The following is a 22,473-nucleotide window of genomic DNA, read 5'->3' on the forward strand; positions in this document are numbered from 1 at the left end:
ATAATCAAAGCTTGACCACTTTCACGTTCTAAATAAAGTAACCATAATATCCATTGTTAAATTCTTTTAGATAAAACCAATTCCATTTCCTTCTTAACTTTCAATGTCACGGCCAGTAGCCTTGCACCAATGTGCTTTCTGATAAATAAATAACGAACAAAAGTAACTATAATGCACTAAACTTTACAATAAATATTCTATTAGCTAATGATTCAATAAGCTGTCATGCTGTCATGGTTCAATGTGTTTAGTGTGGAGGAAATGATGATTGGTGTTTAACTGAAAATACTGATAATATAATTTACTATATTTTTAAAACAAATGAAGTTACAGAGTTGATACTTACAATATTTGTGATTTTAATGATGCCCTTTTACACTACTGGCCATTAAAATGCTACACCACGAAGATGACGTGCTACAGATGCAAAATTTAACCGACAGGAAGAAGAGGCTGTGATATGCAAATCATTAGCTTTTCAGAGCATTCACACAAGGTTGGCGCCGGTGGCGACAACTACAACGTGCTGACATGAGCAAAGTTTCCGACCGATTTCTCATACACAAACAGCAGTTGACCGGCGTAGTCTGGTGAAACGTTGTGATGCCTCGTGTAAGGAAGAGAAATGCGTACCATCACGATTCCGACATTGATAAAGGTCGGATTGTAGCCTATCGCGGTTTATCGTATCGCGATTTTGCTGCTCGCGTTGGTCGAGATCCAATGACTGTTAGCAGAATATGGAATCGGTGGGTCCAAGAGGGTAATACGAAACGCCGTGCTGGATCCCAACGGCTTCGTATCACTACCAGTCGAGATAACAGGCTTCTTATCCGCATGGCTGCTGCGGATCGTGCAGCCAAGTCTCGATCCCTGAGTTAACAGATGGGGACGTTTGCAAGACAACAACCATCTCCACGAACATTTCGACGACGTTTGCAGCATCATGGACTATCAGCTCGGAGACCATGGCTGCGGTTACCCTTGACGCTGCATCACAGACAGGAGCGCCTGCGACGGTGTACTCAGCGACGAACCTGGGTGCACGAATGGCAAAACGTCATTTTTTCGGATGAATCCAGGTCCTGTTTACAGCATCATGATGGTCGCATCCGTGTTTAGCGACATCGCGGTGAACGCACATTGGAAGCGTGTATTCGTCATCGCCATACTGGCGTATCACCCGGCGTGATGTTATGGGGTACCATTGGTTACACGTCTCGGTCACCTCTTGTTCGCACTGACGGCACCTTGAACAGTGGACGTTACATTTCAGATGTGATACGACCCATGGCTCTACCCTTCATTCGATCCCTGCGAAATCCTACATTTCAGCAGGATAATGCACGACCGCATGTTGCAGGTCCCGTAGGGTCCTTTCTGGATACAGAAAATGTTCGGCTGCTGCCCTGGCCAGCACATTTTCCAGATATCTCACCAATTGAAAACGTCTTGTCAATGGTGGCCGAGCAACTAGCTCGTCACAATGCACCAGTAACTACTCTTGATGAACTGTGGTGTCGTGTTGAAGCTGCAAGGGCAGCTTTACCGGTACACGCCATCCAAGCTCTGTTTGACTCAACGCCCAGGCGTATCAAGGCCGTTATTAGGGCCAGAGGTGGTTGTTCTGGGTACTGATTTCTCAGGATCTATGCACCCGAATTGCGTGAAAATGCAATCACATGTCAGTTCTAGTATAATATATTTGTCCAATGAATACCCGTTTATCATCTGCATTTCTGCTTGGTGTAACAATTTGAATGGCCAGTAGTGTATATGAAATGTCGATCGCAATGATCGACCAAGGCGTTCAGATTTTAGCATTCAGGTCTTTCTTACAAAACTTGTTAATTTCACTTTAACACAAAATTCTAAAATATTATAGATATGATCAATATTCAATTTTTATTGTGATCACCATGAAAATTCTTGGACGATGGCATATTAAAGTTACTGTGGCTTCATTCCCTGCACTACTGCAGAATTAAATAGTTTTCATAAATGTTTCCCTTTATGGCCGATCTTAGGTCCGCCATGTTTAACAATGCTACGTCTCCTTGTCCACTAAATCCTTCTACTTGGTTTCCCCATGACGTAGGTTCTCGTCTGTCTCACTCACACACTAGAGCACTTAGGCCTCAATAGACAATAGACGCCTGTGAATATCCCCATCTCGTGGTGAATCTGTGCCCTTTGTGGCACGCGGTCTTGGACGACAGGGTTCGTTTCACAATTCCTGTAGGCTGACTCTTTTGGCCATATATTTAAATGAGAGCGGAATGCTTTGTTAACTCATAAGATCACAACAAAAACAACATTGTACTGAATAAATCATTTTTTGAAACAGACAAATATTATGTTTCTTATTATTTCAGAATTAAAACAAATTTTGAAATGTCCAGATTCACTCAAGGGACCAATAAATAAAAACAATAAAATGTTTAAAACTATTGCTTATGTTTATCTGTATCTGTGAGGCGAACAGAAACACAATGTTTTCTTTTACTTTACTCGTTTTGAGCTCGAAGGGGCGATATGGATTAATTACTTAGGAGAAGAAGAACTTCTTAGCCGAGATCGCTATAAAAAACTTAACTGTAGAAAATTGGTCTCTGTAAAACTTAGTTGCCATCTTCAGATCTTCATAAAGGTTATTACAAACATTTTGTGCCAGCTACACACAAAATTTACCTGGAAATTCAATGTAATCATGTTGTGTGTAATAATCTTTATGAAGAGCTAATGATGGTAACTTCGTTTTACAAAGACCAGTTATGTACAATAAAGATTTTTATGTCTAGCTTGGCTAAGAAGTTTTTCCTCTCGTCAGTTAAGTATTTTTCTATGTTTTAAAATCATGTGCTAGGTCACAAAATGAATTATAAATCAAAATTAGGCGTAAGACCCATAATACCATATAATTTTCATATTTCATTGTTCGTGTTAAAATTATCATTTTTTTTTAAAGTTGAAAACTTTTTTATGGTACAATATGTTTCACAGCGATTCAGTTTGTATGAAGACGTTATGGAACATGAATATCAGTACATAACCATACTGCGCTATCTAAATATCCGTCATTAGATTTACGACATTAAAATACAAATAAAATATTAGGTACACAGTAGACTAAAGCGTCTGTTTGTTGAATAACATTTTCTGCCAAATTTTGTGATTGCGAACACTTTCAACCCCTGAATCGTAAGGTGGATAATTTGAAAATTAATCGGGAAGTTTAGTAATTTTCTTACGTTTTAAGTACAATTTTACACTTTTTCCCATTTACGTTTTATAAACCAATACTCGCAAAAGAACGACAGCAGTTATTCTTCAGTCCGAGAATTATTCATTACAACGAAATAACAGGAACTTTGCGTACAACCGTTTGCCAATAAGAGAATCGAACATTGATTCCCCATCTTTGGCGAGAAACGCACTACCGGTAATAAGAACTAGAAAAACATTCCAAAATATTACAATACAGTAACTCACAGATTTGGGAAACCTTGATGAAAAGCAGTGAATAGACGAATTTTATCTGAGACAACGTGTTACAAATTTTTATCACCCAATGCAACCTCTAATAAACGCAGTACAGCAGAAATTAACATTGAACGATGTAGTTCTGCTCGTTCCTACGTACTGTGTTTTGAAATAATGTACTCTGAACACATAACAACACTAATTAGTAGAAACATACACATCGCATTTGTGAGCAACAGTCAAAGACTGCAAGTGCCAACTAACTGTAAGAAAACAAACCTGCGAATGCACAGGCAGATCAATCATCAGCACCAATAGGTAATGGCAAAGTGAAACTACCGTATGTAGTTTACACGCAATTATAGATAGGGCCTATCATATCCCCCCCCACCTGCCTCCCTTTCCCCTCTCGTTTCCGATACCTCATTTCCTACCTCCCCCTCCCTCGCTCTTCCCCCCCCCCTCTCCCTCTCTCTCTCTCTCTCTCTCTCTCTCTCTCTCTCTCTCTCTCACACACACACACACACACACACACACACACAGGGATGTAGACTGTTGCAAGTAGCATGGCAGTGAATTTAAGTGCTGTGATAAGATCTGTTTGGAGACTGCTGGCTCTGTACCTGATGTGAACATCATCATGCGATTGCCCCACAGATCACTGCAGCATTACAAAAACATGCGCTGGTTGCAATTGTTAGAAACTGGGTATGTGTCGCCTTGTTAAAGGCTGAAACTGAGTGCTACATGTAGAAACACCTGGATACCTTTTCGCGTCACTCGTGTACTTGGGAGAAAGACCACAAAAGGTAGTAATTCGATGTAATATTGCCAGACAGATCTCAGAAAATGCAATAGGGGCTGAGACCAAAAAACTTCGTCTTGCTTCTAAATTGATTCACGACGCCTGAGTTAGCCACACTTGATAATTGACTTTAGGCCTGAAACCGGTCGTGTATAAAATAAATGTGCAGCTGGTACTGAAATTCTATCCATGAGCTACAGTTGAGTATACCCTATGTCTTGATGTTGGTCATGTCTAACTATTAAATAAGACAATAACGATTTTAGTCTGCTTTTTACGTAAAAAGCGATCGATAAGAATGATTACCAATATCTGGCGATCTATTCTGGACGGAACGCCAATTGGCTCGAATATGTCCTGTCCTGAAGACGATACATGCGATGCCGACATCTGCAAGGGCTAAAGATTATGAGATGGCCGCACAATTACAACTACCTCCTGCTTCCGTCGTACTGGCAGCTGTCTTATATCTGAGATATTTCTGTTTCCTTTACATTAACAGAGACTCGTTAGGTAATTACCGGATGTTACTATAGAACGAGATGAAGGATCCAACATTTCGAAGGAGTTCATTTGGTTACAATATCTAAATATCAGTGCATGCTTATTATAGATTTTTTTTTTAGTCGTCAGTCTTCTGACTGATTTAACGCGGTCCACCACGAATTCCTCGCCTGTGCCAACTGTTCATCTCAGAGTAGCACCTGCAACCTACATTTTCTGGATGTATTCCAATCTCTGACTTCCACTACAGTTTTGCCGTCTACAGCTCCTCTAGTACCATGGATGCCATTCCTTCATGTCTTAACAGATGTCCTATCATCCTATTGCTTTTCCTTGTATCTTCCAAATATTCCTTTCCTCTCCGATTCTGCGAAGAACCTCATCATTCCTTATCTTATTAGTCTATCAAATTTTCAACATTTTTCTATAGCGTCACGTCTCAAATGCTTCGATTTTCTTCTGCTCTGGTTTTCCCACAGTCCATGTTTCACTACTGCACAATGCTTTGCTCCAAACGTACATTCTCAAAAATTTCTTCCTCAAATTAAGGCCTACTAGCAGAGTTCTCTTGGCCAGGAATGCCCCTTTTTCCAGTGCTAGTGTGCTTTTGATGTCCTTCTTGCTCCGTCCTTCATTGATTATTTTGATTCCTAACAAGGGAACCTCCCCATCGCACCCCCCTCAGATTTAGTTATAAGTTGGCACAGTGGATAGGCCTTGAAAAACCGAACACAGATCAATAGAGAAAACAGGAAGAAGTTGTGCCGAACTATAAAAAAAATAAGCAAAATATACAAACTGAGTAGTCCACGCGAAGATAGGCAACATCATGAACATTCCGAGATAAGGCGCGCCGTGGTCCCGTGGTTAGCGTGAGCAGCTGCGGAACGAGAGGTCCTTCGTTCAAGTCTCCACTCAAGCGAAAAATTTTTCTTTATTTTAGCAAAGTTATGATCTATCCATTCGTTCTTTGACGTCTCTGTTCACTGTAATAAGTTTAGTGTCTGTGTTTTGCGACCGCACCGCAAAACCGTGCGATTAGTAGACGAAAGGACGTGCCTCTCCAATGGGAACCGAAAACTTTTGATCGCAAGGTCATAGGTCAACCGATTCCTCCACAGGAAAACATGTCTGATATACTCTATACTACACTGGTGACGGCATGTGCGTCACATGACAGGAATATGTTGTCGACCCACCTAACTTGTACACTTGGCGAATGGGTAAAAACATTCTTCTACGTTGCCCGATTTAGGTTTCTTGTGGATGTGATAATTACACCCAAAAAAGTGATGAAAACATAAGAGTTTGTCACATAAACTGCAACAAATGAATCCAAAAGTCTCACACTCGCACACTTTTCCCTGTGCTCTGTCAAAACATATGTTTTTTACGTTTTCAAATTTTTCCGTGTGTAGACCGTCAAATCCTGCATATGTCCAAGCAAATCTGAACAAGTCCTGGAATTTTGGAGAGCGAAGTTGATTATGTGTTAGTGCCTGAACTTTGATAATTGACTGAAAATAAAAAATTAAACTTTTTGCTCGAAGGAAGAATTGAACCAAGAACCTCTTAGTTCTGCAGCTGCTCACGCTAACCACGGGACCACAGCGCTCCTGAGTTCTGTCGGTCCTTGATGTTGCCTATCTTGCGCATGGACTACTCAGTTTGTGTATTTTGCTTATTTTTTCATAGTTCCACACAACTTCTTCCTGTTTTCTCGATTGATCTGTGTTCAGTTTTTCAAGGTATATCCACTGTGGCAACTTATAACTAAATCTGAGGAGGGTGCGATGGGGAGGTTCCCTTGTAAGTAGCGGAATTCCTTAACTTCATCTAATTCGTGACCAGCAATCTCGATGTTTCTCCCTGTTCTCATTCCTTTCATCGATTTACTTGCAGTTTGTATTCTGTACTCGTTAGACTTTTCATTCCATTCAGCAGATCGTGTAATTCTTCTTCACTTTCACTCAGGTTAGCAATGTCATCAGCTAATCTTATTATTGAATTTTAATTCAACTCCTGAATCTTTCTTTCATTTCCATCATTGCTTCTTCGATGTACGGATTGAACAGTAGGGGTGAAAGACTGCATCCCTGTCTTATACCTTATTAATCCGAGCTTTTCTTGGTCATTCACTCTTATTATTCTCTCTTGTTTCCTCTACATACTGTATATTACCCGTCTCTCCCTACAGCTTACCCTACTTTTCCCAGAATTTTTAACATCTTATAGCTGCAAATGCAGTACTTCATTATCTCCTAAACGTCCGGTATAGAATCAGACTTTTCCCTTAAAAATATTGGCAAATACGGAATACAACTCTTATCACATTTAAAAGTATGTCACGTTAACGTTATTTAACTTGATAATGCATACATTTGATAAAGAAATACATGGCTAATGCGGTATTTCCAAGTAACCGAGATGTGACGGCTACTTGTAACGCGACGTTGCCTTCGCAGTGAAGAGTTAATATTCTGCAGAAATTTCACAATATCCCTGTCAGAAATGACGACGGAAAGTTTCAGCTCAAGAAGCGTGTGAAGTACGTGAAGGCTAAAATGTATTAAACCTAGTGACGATGGCCCTTGTAATGTCGTACGTATGGAATGTCAATTACAATGTCTTACTTCAGTGGAAGAAAACTCAAACCTAGCGTACCGAATTGTTTCAGTTGGTTACAATAAGTAAATATTAGTGCATGCATATAAAAGTATTATAGATTGCGAATATTTAGGATGAAAAGATGTTAGTGACGAAATTCGCTGATAACAATATTATCATCACTGAAAGTGAAGAATAACTACAGGATCTGTTGAATGTGATGAACAGTCTAAGGAGTACAAATTATGAGTTGAGAGTAAATCGAAGAAAGACGAAAATAATTTCAAGTAGCAAAAATTGGAATATCGAGAAATTGGCATAAGAATTGGGACCACAAAGTAGACGAAGCTGAGAAATTCTGCTGCCTGGGTTGAAAAATAATCCATGATGGATGGGCCAAGGAGGACTGTTTAACAGGGTGTTTCTGGCAAAGAGACTTTTACTGGTATCAAACACAGGCCTTAATTTGAGGAAGAAATTTCTGAGAATGTACATTTGGAACACAGCGTTTTATGACAGTCAAACATGGACTGTGGGAAAACCGGAATAGAATAACATTGAAGTATTTGAGATGTGGTGCTACAGAAGAATGTTGAAAATTAGGTGTACTTATAAGGTAAGAAATTAATATGTTCTCTGCAGAATTGCGAGGAAATGTATTTATGGATAACATTGACAGGAAGAAGGGACAAGATGAAGGGATGACTGAGACATCAGGGAGAAACTTCAACAATATTAGAGGGAGCTATAGAGGCAGATGCTGTAAAGGAAGAATGTAGGGAATTGCAGATTTCTAGTCCCATATTTTCTTTTTTTTCCATGGCTTTCGATTGGTTTGATGTGGTCTACCATGTCTTCTCTTGGGCCAATCTCTTAACCTCAGAGTAGCATTTATATTGACCGTCCTCTATTATTTGTGGATCTATTTCAAGCTGTCTTTTCCACAGGTTTTTCTCTCTACGACTTCCTGTTTTCCATATTTAACTTTTCCGTCTATTCTGTGGGTGATGTCCACATTTCTTAAAAGTTCATTTAATTTTCAGTATCATTCTGTAACACCAAACTGCAAATGTTTCTATACTGTTCATTCTAGGATTCCAGTCGGTCCAGATGGACATTATCAAAAAAGTTTTTACTCAAATCAGTACCGATGTTACATGCCAGAAAACGTCTTTTATCGAGGAATGTCCTCTATCACTGAGCTAATCTGCTTCTTACATGCTCCTTAGTTCCCCCATTATGCGTTATTTTGTTCAAAAGCTAGCAGAATTCCATTGTCTGTTACGTGATTCCAGACTTTGGTGTTACGTTTTTCGCTATTCCCATTTCTGATACTCCTCATTACTTTGGTACTCCTTTGGTTTACTTTCAGTCAATATAATCTGATTATTACACATTCAACGGCTCCCGTTATTCCTGTGAACTTCCACTGGGTTCAGCAACGTCATCAACGAATCTTGTCATTGATATGTCTGATATCTGAACTTCTATTTTGCTTCATTGCTTTTTCAATGTACATGCTGAACAATAGCAGAAAAAGATTGTATCCTTATTGATATGCATTGCGCAGGATGAGACGCTATAAGAAAACAGCCCCGGTAAATAAGGATTCCGCGGCCAGAGTCAGTCGACATGAAATTTTTCTGGCTGTGATACAGCGTCGTAATTTTTAAAACATCTGCTGCCGGAGAAAATCCAACATTTCGACCACGGTTGCAGCATCCTTCTTCTGGGTCTACGAGGTACCACACCAATAAAATTGTTATGTCAGCGTAGAACAGCTTCATTAATGAACGTATCAATCGGAAGCTGCTCTTCGTAGAAAAGTTAATCACTACAATAGTTTATGAAAGTTCGTGGTTAGCACTGAGTTTACACAAATGTAGGCTGCAGGCAGTAATGGTCTAACGGTCAGAGTTGAATATTCACTCGGAAGTCGATGACCGGTACTCCTTGTCGTCTCTGATAGTAAAGGCAGGCACTGACGGCTCCCTCGGTTGGAAGTGACTGGTGGGGCACGGTTTCGTATGTGGCATAGATTCCGAACTGCACTATGATTGGGAACTGCGGATGCAGTCAGCATGTGGTCCAGGCTTCGACATGAGACGGGCTTGGAGTGGCGTTGCACCATTTCAAATACCCAGTCCACGTAGAGATACTAGAAGAAACTATTGGCGATCACATGGTCGACATAGGCAAACAGTCGACGGGGCCGGCGACCTCTAACAGCGCTTGCGCTACCGCCCATTGGCCTAGTCAACGTGCGTGGCCGGCCGGTGTGGCCGAGCGGTTCTAGGCGCTTCAGTCTGGAACCGCGCCACCGCTACGGTCGCAGGTTCGAATCCTGCCTCGGGCATGGATGTCTGTGATGTCCTTAGGTTAGTTAGGTTTAAGTAGTTTTAAGTTCAAGGGGACTGATGACCTCGGATGTTAAGTCCCATAGTGCTCAGAGGCATTTTGAACATGCTTGATTGAAGTTTTGTCGTCTGCAGATGTAACCCCTTCTGGGTTACACGATAGCGTACCACAGGTGCGAGAGAGGTTGCACGTCTGCCGGGTGAGCGGCCCATACACCACACCAGCCTTACATACTCTTTAGTCCGAAAAATTCTCTCTCCATAGGTACCATAACTAAAAGGAGAGGTGGTAGTATCACTAGTTACATTTCAAATTTCAAAAAATTCCTTGTGGGTTTGTGACCTCGTCATAAGTAATGAAGCTAATGTAACCACCTGACAACTAGACGCTACTTTAGGTGATATCGTTAGGTCTTCGAATTCAGGATCAGGCTGGACCGTGTGTCCCTAGGGCATGGGTGAACGACACTACGGTGGAAACTGGCTTGCTTGACGCTTGAAGACGCTAATACAACGTCATTAACAAACAACCCTTAGTTGTTCCAAAACATATTTTTGTCTTCATTTACGGCTGCCAGCGGTAGCAGCGGGCCGGCCGTAGTGGCCGTGCGGTTCTAGGCGCTCCAGTCTGGAACCGCGAGACCGCTACGGTCGCAGGTTCGAATCCTGCCTCGGGCATGGATGTGTGTGATGTCCTTAGATTAGTTAGGTTTAAGTAGTTATAAGTTCTAGGGGACTAATGACCTCAGAAGTTGAGTCCCATAGTGCTCAGAGCCATTTGAACGATTTGGTAGCAGCGGAAAAGAGGTCGCTAGCGACGCCAGAATGCTCTGACGCCCGCACGTGCCATCTCGGCTGCAGCTGTAGCGGAGGCATGTACTCAAGCACAAAGATGTCACGGTTCATTGTCTACAGTTCGGTTGGTGTCGTCCGCGCTGCCACTGATGTTAACAGCTCGGTATAGTGCATTGCCAGAGACCTCTCAGTGATGTCATAGGCGACGCCCCAGTAAGCATCCACTGGCTCTGTACCGAACGTGCACCGTTAGGATAGGTGACACTAAATGGTCCAAATGGCTCTAAGCACCATGGGACTTAACATCTGAGGTCATCAGTCCCCTAGACTTAGAACTACTTAAACCTAACTAACGTAAGGACATCACACACATCCATGTCCGAGGCAGGATTCGACCCTGCGACCGTAGTAGCAGCGCGGATCCAGGCTGAAGCGCCCAGAACCGCTCGGTCACAGCGGCCGGTTAGGTGACACAGCCAGCTGCCTTCGACGAGATAAGGTCCGCAGCTCTGCAGGGCATCAGCAACCGAAATTGGACAGCGGCTACGGCATGTTCCTCCATTATGACAGTTGTTTTCTAATCCTTGGACTGTCTGGTTAGGATACCAAAGAGTCTGTTGGTGTTGCCAGAGCTTTCCATCAGTCTTGTCACCAACAGCAGCACTATAGCTTGCAGTGGCAATATCCCCCACGCTGTTCCACCAGAGGCTGAAGATGATCTCGTGAGCAGAGGATAGATTGACAGAGGTCGAGGTTGTCGGCTGAGAACTGAGCACAAGTAGATCAAGCCACTAGGTGAGAGAAATATTTGTACAGGAAACGTACACATTGGTATTACGGTGCGACGGAGACTTCAGTTGGCCTGCTTTTCTTGACTGGCCGGCTTTCTGGACACTCTATCCGTATCCGAAAAATCTCTTACTTTTTTCTTGGTATTGTAGTGCGTATTCGCCAGCGTCAGTGGTCAGAATAACAATTCTTACTTCCAACTTACGCCTGTTACTTTTCTCTGCCTGGTCAACACACTAACGGCATCCTCCAATATCTGTGACGTCGTTCTGTTGTGCTGGCGCTTTGCACACTCAGCTCTTACGGTTTATAACCGTTTATTCTGTATTGTGACTGTATGACGGAACATCAGCACTCCCTTCTTCTTGACATTCCACCTGTCCGTTGCGTACTGACTTGCTTTGCTCGCCTCTTGCATTACCGAAGGACGACTTCTAAAATTCTACTCAATTCTCATGCCTATTCCTTGGGAGCTGTTCACCATCAGCGTTTTGGGTGAAACTGCCAACAGTCATCATCAGGGTAACTACTGTAGCGTATGGTTGCTTCCTTTTCTTATTTAGTTATCAGTCTTCTGACTGGTTTGATGCGGTCCGCCACGAATTCCTCTCCTGTGCCAACCTCTTTATTTCGGAGTAGCATCTGCAACCAACGACCTCAATTATTTGCTGGATGTATTCCAATCTCTGTCTTCCTCTACAGCTTTTGCTCTCTACAGCTCCATCTAGTACCATGGAAGTAATTCCCTGATATCTTAATAGATGTCCTATCGTCCTGTCCCTTCTTGTTTTCAGTGTTTTCCATATATTCCTTTCTTCGCTATTCTGCGGGGACCCTCCTCATCCTTTACGTTATCGGTGTACTTAATCTTCAACATTCTTCTGTACCACCACATTTCAAATGCTTCGATTCTCTTCTGTTCCAGTGTTCCCATCGTCCATGTTTAATTACAGTCCAGTTCTGAGCTCCAACTACATTTTCAGAAATCTCTTTCTCAAATTAAGGCCTACGTTTGATATTACTAGACTTCCTGTGGTGTCACCGTCAGACACCACACTTGCTAGGTGGTAGCCTTTAAATCGACCGCGGTCCATTAGTATACGTCGGACCCGCGTGTCGCTACTGTCAGTGATCGCAGACCGAGCGCCGCCACACGGCAGGTCTAGAGAGACTTACTAGCACTCGCCCCAGTTGTACAGCCGACGTTCATAGCAAGGGTTCACTGACAAATACGCTCTCATTTGCCGAGACGTTAGTTAGCATAGTCTTCACCTACGTCATTTGCTACGACCTAGCAAGGCGCCATTACCAGTTATATTGAGCTTATTATAAAACCTGTACCGTCAAGAGGGATGTACACCAATTATGGATTAAAGTTAAGTATTACATCATCTACGTACTTTATTTGCAATTCTCAAGACATTGTCCTGTTCCAGACCTCACGCCAGTCTGCGTGTAATTAAACGCGTGCATTTCGGCCTCCTCTAGCAACACTTCACTTCCCTTAGCCGGGAATGTCCTCTTTGCCAGCGCTAGTCTAATTTTTTGGTTTGCTGCCTTGGTAGCAGAATTCCTTAACTTCATCTGCTTCGTGATCACCAGTTTTGATATTAAGTTTCTCACCTTCGTCATTTCTGCTGCTTCTCAATACTTTCGTCTTTTTTTTATTTACCCTCGTTTATATTCTGTAATCATTACACTGTTCACTCCATTCAACAGAAACCGTGATACATCTTCACTTTCACTGAGGATAGCAATGTCAGCAGCGAATCTCAGTGTTGATAAATTTTCACAATGAATTTTCAGTTCCACTCTTGAACCTATCTTTTATTTCCGTCATTGCTTCTGCGACGTATCGATTGAACAGAAGGGGTGAAACACTACATCTCTGTCTTACTCACTCCGTTTTAATCCGAGCACGACATTCTTGATCTTCCACTCTTATTATTTCCTCTTGGTTCTTGTACATATTGTAAATTACACGCCTTTCCCTATAGCTTGCTACAACTTTTGTCAGAATTTCGATGTCCTATGGTCCTGTCCCTTCTCCACTTGACATTGCCGAACGTTTCTCAAGGTCGACAAATCCTATGAACGTCTCTTGATTTTTCTTTAGACTTTCTTCCATTATCAAATTCAACGTCAGTGCTGCCTCTCTGGCCAAACTGACCATCGTCTAACATATCCTTTTCCATTCTTCTGTCTATTATTTTTGTCATAAACTTGGACATATGAGCTGTTAAGGTGTTTGTGCGATAATTATCGCACTTGTGAGCTCTTGCAATCTTCGGAATAGTATTGATGAAGTTTTCTGAAGGGACATTTCCAGACTCCTATCTGTGTTCTAGAAGTCAGCGTGAATAGTTGTTTTGGTGCCACTTTCCCCAATGATATTAGAAATTCTGATGGAGCGTTATTTTTTCTCAAGTCTTCCAAAACTCTTATGTTTTTAATTTTTGATCCCTTATCTATTCTATATAGACTTCTGTTTCTTCTCCTGTCACGTTATCAGACAAGTCTTCCCCTTCCTTTGCATTTAACAGTGAAAGTTCTTGTTGCACTCTTAATTTTACCAACCTTGCTTTTAATTTCATCGAAGGCTGTTTTGACTTTTCTATATGCCGAGCCAGTTCCTCCGATAAACACTTCTTTTTCGGTTTCTTCACATTTTTCTTGCATCCATTTCACCTTATCTTCCATCCACTTCCTGAGTATTTTATTGCTAAGCGACTTGTATTTCTGTATTCCTAAAGTTTCTTGTGCGTTTTTGTACTTCCTTCTTTCTTCGATCAGCTGAAGCATTTTTTCTGTTACACATGTTTCTTCGCAGTTACTTTCTTTGTACCTATGTTTCTGTTTCCAATTTCTGTGATTTCCTTTCTCAAAGATAGCTATTCCTCTTCAACTGAACAGTCTGGAGAACTTCAAGCGTATCTCTTCTTTCCTTAACAGTTCCGTATTCCACTTGCTTGTGCATCGACTCTTCCTGGCTAGTCTCTTAAACTTCAGCCTACTCTTCATCACTGCTAACCTGTGATACGAGTCAATATGTGCTCCTGGGTACGCCTTACAATTTCGGAATCTCTGAGCTGACCATGATGTAATCTAACAGAGATCTTCCCATATCTCCCGGTCTTCTCAATGTGTACTTACTCCTCTCGTGATTGTTCAACAGTGTATTTGCTATTATAAGCTGAAATTTATTGCAGAACTCAATTAATCTTTCTCCTCTCCAACTCCTACAACCAAGTCTATATTGTCCCGTAACTCTTTCTTCTGCTCCTTCCCGTACAATCGCATTCCAGTCTCCCATGACTGTCAAAATTTCGTTTGCCTTAACGTAATCAATTACCTGTTCAATATCCTCATACACATTGTCTAGGTCTTCGTCTTCAGTTGTGACGCTGGCACATATAACTGAACTATCGTTGTCGGTGTTCGTTTGCTGTCTATTCCGAAGGGAACAACCCCATCACAGTAACACACTCTCTGCCCTACCTTCCTACTGATAACGAATCCTTCTCCCGTTACATTATTTTTTGCTGCTGTTGGTCGTATCCTCTGCTCATCGGACCAGAAACCATTTCTTCTTTCCATTTCACTTCACTGTCCCCCACTACATCTGTACTGGGCCTTAGCAATTCCCTTTCGAGATATTCTAGCTTCCGTACCAGTTCAAATTTCTGACAATGCGCGCCCGGACCCGGAGAACGTTATCCTTTCGTTGATTATTCATTCTTTTCCTCGTGGTCAGCTGCTGCTTGACGGTCCCGTCCTGAACATTCGAATGGGGAGGGGGGGGGAGGGGCTGGTACGGAACGTTCTTGTCAATGGAAAGATCATCATGACACTTTTCATTTACAGGCCACATGCCCTGTGGGTACACGTTATGTGTCCTTAATGCACTGGTTTCAATTGCATTTTGGATTCCCATAAGTTTGATCATGGCAGATTCTTCCTCCTTTCGGGGGTGTTTCCCGCCCCAATGGCAAGAGAGTGCCATGAACCCCTGTCCACTCCTTCGTCCTCTTACACGAGGCCGTTGCCGAAAGTCTTCGGCGGACTTCAGTGATGATATTTATATATAATTTAAGCAGTGGTGGGGTTCCAACACGGCACCGAGGACGTTTTCATTACAAATCAAAGACTCTACTCTTTTTTTATTTCTTAATGTTTTTCTTCCCTCCCCCCACCCCTATCTGGACCTCTATCAATTCAAGATTTGTCCCCTAACACCGATACTACCCCCAAAATGGATTTAATCTACAAACGGAAAAAAATATCTAATGTCACCGCCACTTTCACCCTGAAAGCTAAATAGGACGGATTTTGCCACCACTTCAAGCTCCGCCCACGAACAAAAATGATAGACGCCTCCGATCGTTTTGTGTACAAAAAAGGAAAGGAAAAATTGCTCTTTTTGTTTTTACTTTTTCTTTGTTTTATTTATTTCTTTGACTTTATTTTTTGTTCTTCTGCCGGGGGTGTCCACAGCACCCACGCCGTGGAAAGTCCAGGCCGTCTTCTTGTTCATGGAGTGTTAAATATCCTATTGTGTTGGATGCGTGCCAGGAGGTGCCGTATTAAAACTCGTCCGAGCTTTTCAAAAGATTTATTTTTTTCCACTACAGAGCTTCGTTGACCTCGGTCCGCGTCACAGGCCATGCATTGCTGAAGTAGCAGTCCAGCGGCGTGTGCAATTCACTGTGTCTAGCCGGCCTTGTACTTCAGCTGCAGAGTTCCAATTACGTCAGGATGGCTGCGCTAGCAGCCGACTCAGCGGCCACCGTCCCCATTGACTCCGCACTGCTCCGCCGGGAGGCGTAGCCGCCCGCGCTGCTGCTTCTTCCTCGGCTGGCGTAGCTGGGAATGCGGCGGCAATGACCGCTCCCGTTCCGGCGTCCGAACCTGCGGCCCTCGCCTCGTAAGTCTCCGGCGTGTGTCGGAAGCTGAGACGACTGTCCGCGGTAGTGACCCGAAGTGTGACCCACCCTGGCTGGCTGCGGACACCGCGTCGGCCTCAGAGGGTCGAACCAACGACCCGCCGTGGACTGGGACGCTGTCGCCCCATCTGTTGACGTGTGTCGCCGGTAGTGTGACACGCCCCGCCATCCAAGAGAGCTGCCACACTAGAATGAATCTCGTCAGAAAACAACACCTATTTATACTCGGCTTCACGGCTCTGTTTCGCTAACGCATCACTCCGAGTCACGTATGCCCCACACCACGGTTGCGCCAGTGGGCCCCTTCTTCCTATACCTTGCGACATGCAAACCGCTGCGTTTACGCTTTTTGGCGGTTCGATGGCCCCTGTGGCCTCCATTCCACTTCGCAACCGCTGGTCAGCATAACTTACTGCAATCCAGTCCGCACCCGGCTGTAACTTGTGCGCTCCGAAATACTGCACCAAATCTAACTTCCCTATCTTAAACTGTGGTGCTGCTGCACTATAATTACCATTGAGGTTTCTCGTTGCTGTACCTACAATGTCTTGTCAGACCTCATATACCCCAATGCCATGGGGGAGGGTAAACAACAACCCTAAGTAATTCGCAAAGAGCGAAATATACGACACCTTGCACCATAAAACAGCGTATTTCCTCATTAAATAGTATGAGAAATCTGGCAAGTCTGCAATGTCCTCACTAAAAAAGTATGACGTTACAATTGATCAGTTAGGTGGGTCTAAGGACTGAGATGTCTGTCGAAGCAACAATGCCATCATGCCACATATGAGGAGCCAATAGTCGGCCAACAGTCGGCAGCTGTATCTAAAACGAAACGGTGTATGTCGATGTCAACAGCGGAATTAAGGACAGAGAGAGTCCTCGGCAAGATATCTAGTGTCTAAACGTTGTCAGATGGGGAATTTTTCAGTATTTATCACATACCACAGCACCCTCTCCACAGTGGGAAGAAAGGCGAGTGCATGTTACTCCACCCAACCAGCTGCCAGATGTCGGTGTTCAGTCACATTAACAGGCAGTGTCCGCTGAAAGCAGCGATAGCAGTCCTTGTCTCAAGGCGCCCACACGGTCGGTAGGACATCCAGCTGGTCCTCTAGAGAGGTGCGGTATATCCAAAAGGAATCCGTGGCCGGAGGGCCTGAGGCGCTACCCTCTCAATCAGTTTACCAATGAGGGTGTTCTTGTCCGAAGCACACAGGTGATACATCGTCCGCAGAAATAGTTGGCGCGCCCTGTTTTTCCCGTTTATCATTCCACTGCCACACGCATGTGTGGGCAACGTCAGTGTCTCATAACAGGTCTTGAGCACACTACAATCGCTGACAAAATGGCCTAAGATCTCCTGGAACTTGGCAGCCACTTTAACAGGCACTGGGAGGACGTGTTTGTAATGTAACATTCAGAGCGAGATAGACGTTCACAAAATGTACCCGAATGATCAAGCCAATCGTTTGAAAGGTATGGGTCGAACTTGCGTGCGGATTATATTAAGTACTCTGTGATAGGTACGCCGTACGTTCCCATCTAAGGTCATTCCCAAACATTTCAATGTCGGGACCTGATGGTCAGTCTTCTGCCCACATCCATGTAGTGCGACTTCCATAGGTTGGTACGGCTGCTGTCAACCTCGCCATAACATTGAAGCCACGTGATTGCCGTACAGACATCTTCTCCTGATCTCACCAAGAAAACTACATCGTCCACGTAAATGCAACATTTAAGATGCACAATTTGGATGTGAATGCCCCACAAAACGCTGATGTAGACCATGAAGTGCAAGCTCGAGGGTGACGGCGACAAGGAATGCTGAAGAAGACAGCCTTGTCGCACCGAGTACTGAACACTGAATGGTGGTGAGCGGTAGATAGTGGCCAGCCTCACGGGTGAGATGGAAAATCACGGCAGCTGATTCTGGGGATAGACCCATCTTGTCTAAGACAGCCTGCAAGGAATGGTGATCAAGCCGGCCAAACGCGTGGTCTAGGTCAACCACCATGACGGCGCCTTCCACGTGACCCGCCGACGTGAGCGCCATCACATCTCTATTTGTGTATTACTGCCACCTCCCAGACATGTTTGGTCGGCGTGAATGGCATCCTGGTCACTAGCATGGAGTCGAACACGAAGTACGCATGCAATCAGCTTATAATCCAAATTCACTAACGTCAACGACCGGAAATCTTGTGGTCTTTACCATCCGTTCGGTTTTGGCACACAAACCTATGGATCCAAGAGTCTGCAGTACATCTGCCACTTAACTTCCCCCATCAGGGAATAAAAGGTACTATAAAATTTAAGCGGAAGACCATCTGGTCCTTCGGATTTGTTTCTCGCTCCCCGCGACAGGGTGACGCGCAGTTCTTGTAGGGTGACTGCTTCCAAGAATGTGTCGTCTCCTTGTGCCCTATACGAAGGCAGCAGGTGGTGCAGGACGTCCTCAACGTCATTGTCACACCGTTGACCAGCCAGATGGAGAGCAAGTAATCTGTGATGACATAAGTGATGACGATGTGTGTCTCTGCACGTTGCCCGCTCACCACATTAACTTCCGTGATGAGTCGTCTCATACGATGCGTCCATTCACTGACGACGTGACAGAGAAGCACGTTCATCTCTGATGGAATCTTGCAATCTCGCTCGAACCCGAATGCCTTCCAATCTGCCCTCCATGATCAACAGGAGCCACGCCTGTTTCTGGTGGACGGCCGTTTGGCGTTCCGAGGAAGGTGGTTGACATGATAGTTCCCTCAAGACCACGTAGTAAAAAGCAGAGGTTGATCACTGTCAAAGCGATGTGTATCGTCCATAAGCCTTGAGCGTTCGATGAATAGCTGGTTTGGCGCAATGTATCAACATCTATATCGTGGAATCATAGATGTAGATGTGAATCGTAAGCATGACGTCGTTCGCATTTGTGCCAGATATCAGTGATAACTAAACAGCAAGTCACTTCCATGACAATGTTGACTTAAATGCCGTGGCCCTCTAATACAGCTCATCTGTTGTAGTGGCAGGGTCACACGGCACAGATGAAGGCCTGGTTTGTTGGTGAATGCGGTGGGCCACAGCTTTGGCACCGGCAGTTGAAGCCTGAAGACCTCAGAAAACGTAGATCCTATCCAACCAACCGAGTGGCTGGTGAATACGTATGACCGAATTGTTCACAGTTAATGATTGTCAATGTATCGTGCAACCGTAGATCCCTGACCATCGCATGAAGGGCCGGACGTGGAATATAGTAAGGGATCTGATATTTAGAGAGTGGGACGCTGTTTAAGTTCAGCCCCTCCCCCCCCCCCCCCCCCCATCCCCAACAACAGATTCATAAGGTGGACCACACCGACGGTGAGCACAACGCATAGCGCTGATGACAAATATTGAACATCCGTCGCTTCCGGGCCATCGCGTATTAGTACTGCTGTACCACCACCACCTTCGGTAGCTGGGTTGCCGTAAGAAATGTGTCCATAAACATACAGGCCGTACCTCTTGCAGAAGCCCGATATTAATGTCCGCCGCCCAATCATGTCCTAACAGCTTGGTTTTGATCGTGGACCAATCCAATAGATCTGAGTCATTGTATAGTACGGTGACGTTTCCTGCAGTCGTCTGAGCCAGTAAGCACCACGTTGCCCGCCTGATCGTCTCTGTTACCGGTAACACGCATATTAGTGATCGGCCGAGACTAGATGCCCGTCCGTCGGTCCACCAGCTGCGGGCATCAGATGGTCGCTCGAGTCTGACATCTACCTCAGACGCGCAGTCACCAAGCTGGAGGTGCGGTACGTTACCGGACTGATGATGTTCAGGTCCAGATCCAGGGAGCTCGTCAGTGGGTTGAGCAACTGTGTGTGCATCCTGTGGGCCACGACGAACAGTAGGCACCTCCAGCATCTCTGTGTCCGAGCTTGAATCGACGTTCAGGTGGCCCCCTTCTTCAGACTATGAACTGCAGACGGGATCGCTGCTGTCTGCTGTCGGCACGTCGAGGGTTCCCACCCAGGCAGTGGCGTTGTGGGCTTGGAAACCGGGCCTGCGGGAGTCGGTAACTGGAATGGATAAATGTTCGCCTTCGTCATCTTCCTCGCTGTCTCAACGTAGTTGATAGCGTCGTCAGTTGCGATTTAGACGTCATATCAGCACGAGGCTTCTGGACGAGAGATCTCTGCAGGTATTTAGAGCAAACATGCACTCCTGCATAAACTCTGCACAAGTCCGCGGTTGACCGTCATAATTGATGATAACCAAAGGTCACATACGAGGGAATGTGATTGTGCATTTCGATTCGCACCCGATGCACGCCGTTCAGAACAGGGTAGGTCTCGAACGTGTGCCACTTTTCTTCCAGGTGACTTAGTACTTCCTCGTAAGACCGCAGTGCGTCCACAACAAACGCTTCCGGAACGTCAAACGGCAACTCGAAGATTCGAATGTCCGAACCCTGAGTCTTGCATGGTCGATAGTCACCATGCCCACATTGCCGTACGTGTGATGGAAACGATATTTATCGGTGGACCTGCGAATAAGGCGTTCACACTCTGCTTCTGGCTGGATATGTATACAGAGGAGTTCCTGTGGATCGAAGTGCTTTACATCACTCTGGAAACGCTCTACTTCGTATACCGTAGTGCGTACTGGGCACTGAACTTCAATTTAATCCTGGCCCTCCTGTACGAAAAGTGCCATCATCGTGGAAAATGTGGAAAACATTGACATAAAGAAAGGACAAGCAAAGATTAAACATTATAATTCAGTTATTAGGACACAAGCAACATATGGATCAGAGTGCCTAACATTGAATAAGAAAGGCGAATTAAGAGAACTAGAAAAAATAGAGAGAAAAATATTAAGAAAAATTCTAGGTCCTGAGAAAAACAAGGAAAACAGGTGGATTAAAAGGAGAAATGAAGACCTATACAAAAATACAGAAAAGATCACAGATACAATGAGGAAGAGACGGCTAAAATTTTATGGACATTTAAAAAGAATGGAAGAAACACGGATTACAAAGAAAATTTTTAATTACGTTAGTAAGCTGAAAAACACTGTAGGATGGATAGAAGCAGTAAAGAAAGACGCCAACAAAATAGGTGTTACAGAAGAAATAATACGTGACAGGAATAACTTTAGGCTACTTATAGAAAACGCAAACTATAAAGAAGATGCGCCAAAACCTCGACCCAAGAGAGTGTGGACAGATGAGCAGAGACGAGCAGTTGGCGAGAAAATGAAGAAGTACTGGGAAGAACGGAAGAAAAAGAAACACCTTAAGTCTTAAGTTGTATGCGGTCCATAGCTGGCCAAATTCATAAAAAAAGAAAGGACATGATGATTCCACGTGTATTAAGACATCAGGGCTTAACCTCCACAGTAATGGAAGGAGCTGAAGAGAGTAAAAACTGTAGGGAAAGGCAGAGTTAGCAACACATCCAACAAGTAACTGAAGATGTTGCATGTAAGGCAAAGAGGCTGGCACAGGAAGGAACTGGCCTCAAACTACATGCCTGTCGGAAAAAATTATTCTGTACCCTCCCTTTCCTTGTTGATTCTGAAGACCAAGAAAAATATACTACGCTGTCTTCAAATAATAAATATACACTGAGGTGACAAAATCATGGGATAGAGCTATGCATATATACAGTTAGCGGTAGTATCACGTACACAGGGTATAAAAGGGCGGTTCATTGGCGGAGCCGTCATTTGTATTCAAATTATTCATGTGAAAAGCTCTCCGACGTGATTATCGCGGCACGACGGGAATTAAGACGCTGTACCAGGAATGGTAGTTGGAGTTGAACGCACAGGACATTCAGTTTAGGAAATCGTTAAGGAATCCAATATTCCGAGATGCACAGTGTCAATAGTGTGGCGAGAATACCAAATTTCAGACATTATTTCTCTCCACGGACGGCCTTCACTTAACGATCGAGAGTAGAGGCGTTTGTGAAGAGTTGTCACAGCTAACAGATAAGCAACTCTGCCTGAAATTAATGTGGGGCGTTCGGAGAAGGTATCCTGTAGGACAGTGCTGTGAATTATGGCGTTAATGGACTATGGCGGCAGACGACCACGTCCGACGTGAGTGCCTTGCTAAGAACACGACATCTCGTGCAGCGACCTCCTGAGATTGTAACCGTATCGGTTGGACCCTAGAGAACTGGAAAAC

The sequence above is a fragment of the Schistocerca nitens genome, chromosome 5, assembly GCF_023898315.1.
Source record: "Schistocerca nitens isolate TAMUIC-IGC-003100 chromosome 5, iqSchNite1.1, whole genome shotgun sequence".
NCBI lineage: Eukaryota > Metazoa > Arthropoda > Insecta > Orthoptera > Acrididae > Schistocerca > Schistocerca nitens.